Source organism: Elephantulus edwardii, unplaced genomic scaffold, assembly GCF_000299155.1.
Source record: "Elephantulus edwardii isolate Elephantulus edwardi_28Jun2011 unplaced genomic scaffold, EleEdw1.0 scaffold00272, whole genome shotgun sequence".
In the NCBI taxonomy this organism is placed as follows: Eukaryota; Metazoa; Chordata; class Mammalia; order Macroscelidea; family Macroscelididae; genus Elephantulus; species Elephantulus edwardii.
This window is the reverse complement of record NW_006400022.1, coordinates 682078-686500: the sequence shown is the minus strand read 5'-3', so window position 1 is coordinate 686500 and position 4423 is coordinate 682078. Positions and strand designations below refer to the sequence as shown.

Genomic DNA, 4423 nt, shown 5'->3' with positions numbered 1-4423 from the left:
TCTGAGGTTCCTCAGCAATCACAAGATTGGGGTGAGTCAGTTATGCTGGGTCCTTTAACAATAAACCGGTTCCTCAGAGTCATTCTCACACATCCCTTTTTTTTTTTTCAGAAGTCCCCACAAGGCCTTTCTTCTAAGACATCACTGGGTAGGCTCAAGTGTCCAATCTTTTAGTCAGCAGCTGAGAAGTAGCTATTGATATTTTCCCAAGTCTCCACTCAAATTTATTTATATATGCTTTGGAGACATAAAAAGAATTAAAAAAAGAATTATGGATCAGCTCATGTTAATTCAGTAGCCAAAGCACACAAGGTTCAAAACTCCACGTTGACATTCAATTGAAGAAAACAGGACCTTGGGAAAACAGTGGTCATTAGGTGCTGTCAATTTAAGTGTGACCCCTTAAGACCCCATAAACAACAGATCTGAACCCTGTCATGTCCTGTGCCATTCTCACAATTTCGGACACACTGGAGCCCGTTGAGGGTCTTCTTTTCTTTTTGTTGTTGTTGTTATGTGCCATCGAATTGCTTGCGACTCATAGTGACCCTATGTACAAGAACCCTAAATGTCATTCTATTCTGTGCCAACCTTGCCATTTCAAACACACTCATTGCCACCACCCCAATCACAGAATCAATCCGTCTCATCGAAGGTCTTCCTCTCCTTCGCCACCCCTCCACTCTGCCAAACATGATGTCCCTCTCCAAGGACCAGTCCCTTCTTGCAACATGCCCAAAGTATGTCAGATGAAGCTTCAGAATCCTTGGCTCCAAGGAGCATTCTGGCTTCACCCTCTCCAGGACAAATCTGTTTGTTCTGTTTGTTCTTCTAGCAGTCCATGGTATATCCAACACTCTTCACCAGCACTACAACCATTAATTCTCTTTCTATCATCCCGATTTACTGTCCAACTCTCCGATGCATAGCACATAATTGCAAAGATGCTAGCTCAGATCAGGCCCACTTTAGTCTCCAGCCTGACGTCATTGCTCTTCAGTACTCTTGAGAAGTCCCTCACAGCTGACTTTCCCAGTGCAATTTGTCTCTTGATTTCCTGGCTGCTGGTACCAAAAGTGTTGACTGTGGAGCCAAGTAAATGAAAACTGTTAACAATCTCAATCTCTTCACGTTCCATACAGATGCTGACAGTTGGCCCAGTGGTGAGAATCTTTGTTTTCTTGATGTTGAGGTTTACCTTCCCAAATATTATGTCCTCCAAGGAGTAGCCCCTCCTAGCAACATGCCCAAAGTAGGTGAGACAAAGTCTTATCATCTTTGCCTCCAAAGAGCACTCTGGCTGCACTTTCTCGAAAACATATTTGTTTGTTCTTTTGGCCTTCCATGGGCTGCCATTGGTGGCCAGTGTGCTCTGTCAACTACCATTGGCAGAAGAGAGAGTTCTTCTCAGCACTCTCCTCCAACACCACAGTTCAAAGGCATCAATTCTTCTTTTTTCAACTTTATTTATTGTCCAGCAAGTGATCATAAAGACCATGGCCTGAGTCAGATGCACCTTAGTCCTCAAGCTGACAACATTGCTCTTCAATCATTTGGAGTAGTCTCTGACTGCAGCCTTTCCCAGTGCAATATGTCTTCTACTTTCGTGACTGCTGGAACCAAGAGAGTTGATTATGAATTCAAGTAAGATAAAATTGTTGACAACTTCAGTCTTTTCTCCATCTATCATGATACTGCCTACCAGTCCAGTGGTAAGAATTTTTGCTTTCTTAATGTTGAGATGTAATCCAATTGAAGGCTGTATTGTTTGGATTTTTTTGTTGGAAGGATGAGAAAATTATTGTATGCAGATTATAGTGTCCAAATAGCCAATGCAAATAAAAGAGAAGATTGGAGAGATCTATTTTTTTTCCTCTCACCTGAAATATAAAGCAGATTTTTTTACAAAGATAGCTGAAATGTATCTCTGTACTTCTTTCCCCCTTTACGTTTAATTCATATACATTGTGTTTTATATAATCTTTCATGTACATTGTGTTTTATACAATCAATCATATACATTCTGTTTTACATTATTCTTTGATCTTCTGCAGCAAGCGCCTAGAATTCTCCTCGCTTTCAGCAAGCAAGGTTGTGCCATCTGCATAACTCAGGCAGGTTATTGACAAGTCTTCCTCCCATCCTGATGCCACATTCTTCTTCACAGTGTCCAGATTCTTGAATAATTTTCTCAGCATATCAATTAAATTGGTATGGAGACTATACAACCAGATACACTTCTTTCTTAACTTTAAACTGTGTAGGACTGTAGTCTTCAACATAGATTGAAGCTCAACATCAAGAAGACAAAGATTCTTACCACTGGGCCAATTGGCAGCACCATGACAGATGGAGAAGAGCTTCAATTTGTTAATGATTACAGCTTGCTCGGCTCCACAATCAACATTCTTAACACCAGCAGTCAGGAAGTAAAGGGATGAACTACATTGGGGAAATCTGCTGTCAAGGACCTCTCTAGAGTACTGAAAAGCAATGATATCAGACTAGAGACTAAAGGCACCTAATCCAGGCCATGGTCTTCACAATCCCTTGCTATGCATCAGAGAGCTGGACAATGACTAAGGATGACAGAAGAAGGATCGATGCCTTCACATTGTGGTGCTGGAGAAGAGTTTTGAGCACATCATGGATCATCAAGAAAAAACAGTAGGTCTGTCTTGGAGGGGGTGAGAACAAGTTTCTCCTTGGAGGCTAGGATTTTGAAGCTCCATCTCACATACTTTGGATACATGGCTAAGACAGACAGGTCCCTGGAGAAAGACATCATGTTCAGAAGGGTGGAGGGACAGCTCAGAAAAGGAAGGCCCTGGATGAGATGGATTGATACTACGGCAATGGGGGTTGGTGTGTCAGAATTGTGAGACTGGCTCAGGACAGGGTAGGGTTCAGAGCTTTTGCTGTACTTAGGGTCGCTATGGGTTGCAGGCAACTCAACGGCACACAACAACAGCAGTGTTCCCTTGATCTGTTCAAATAACAGCCCCTTGGTCTAGGTATAGGTTTCACATGAGCACAATTCAGTGTCCTGGGATTCCCATTCTTTTCAATGTTAGTCATAAGTTGTGATCTACACAGTCAAATGCCTTTGCATAGTTAATAAAAAATAAATAAGATAAATTCTTCTGGTATTTGTTTTCAGCCAGAATCCATCTGACATCAGCAATAATATCCCTGGTGCTATGGCTTCTTCTAAATCCTGTTTGAACTTCTGGCAGTTTCCTTTCTATGTACTGTTCTAGTAATTTTTTTAATTGTCTTTAACAGTATTTTATCCTGTTTGAACTTCTGGCAGTTTCCTTTCAATGTACTGTTCTAGTAATTTTTTAATTGTCTTTAATAGTATTTTGCTTGCATGTGATACTAATTATATTGTTTGATAGTTTCACATTTTGTTGGATCATCTTTCTTAGGAATGGGAATAAATACAGGTCTTTTTTTTTCATTGTGCCACAAACTGAGTTTAATAACAAGTAAAAAATTTAAACAAAAAATACATTTCCGTTTTTAGACCCTTGGGTGTTTGAATAGTACTTGAGGACTGCAGCCTCCCTGAGATTTTGTGGGCAATTATTTCTTTTCTAACAGCCACTCAAGCTTATCTGGGACGAAACCCAAACCCACTGTCATCAAGTCAATTACCATCCTAGTGACCTAGTAGAACACAGGAGAACTTCCCATTGGGTTTTGAAGGTTGTCCTCTTTGGAAACAGGCTACCACATGTGTTCTCCCAAGGAGCTGGGACTTTTTTATCTGGGATGGTTGTTGTTGCTGTTGTTATTATTGTTGTTGTTGTTATTGTTGTATGGGTCTTTTCTGGTCAGACAACTGTCTTCCAAATTTCCTGGTGTAAACTGAGGAAGATAGAAGCTGATCAAAAAGGCAAGGAAAGGGTGGAAACAGATGGGCGAGCAGGTGCTGGGAAGGGGAGATTAAACATGGAGTCATGTAATTTGATGGGTGAGAGTGATGGTGTGAAAGACAATGCATTTGAATTTTGTAAATAACCTAGTATTTAAAAAAAAAACTTTAAAAAAGGCAAGAATACAGCTTTCCTTTCACAGATGTTTCATTCCTCAGTGAAATATGCATTAGGGCCACCTTCATTTAGAAACGATTGCTACAGTACATTAGGGGGAACTACCAGAAATTCATGCCTGATTCTTGGAAAACTAGATATCATGGTGGATATCCATGGTTCTGGCTAAAAGCAAAGAATACCAGAAAAGTTTTTACCTGCGTTTTATTGATTAGGCAAAGGCATTTGACTGTGTGGATCATAATAAATTATGGATAACATTACAAATGAGAATTCTAGAACATTAAATTGTGATTATGCTTGTAGGGTGGATGGACAGCGCAGGAGGGGAAGACCCTTTATGAGGCAGATTGATTCAGTGACTG

At 40.4% G+C, this 4423-nt stretch overlaps 1 pseudogene; it reads right to left on the bottom strand.

The window, feature by feature from the left end:
- Window positions 1–610: 610 nt before the first annotated feature.
- Window positions 611–4423, bottom strand: part of LOC102868754 — an 8147-nt pseudogene continuing 4334 nt past the window's right edge.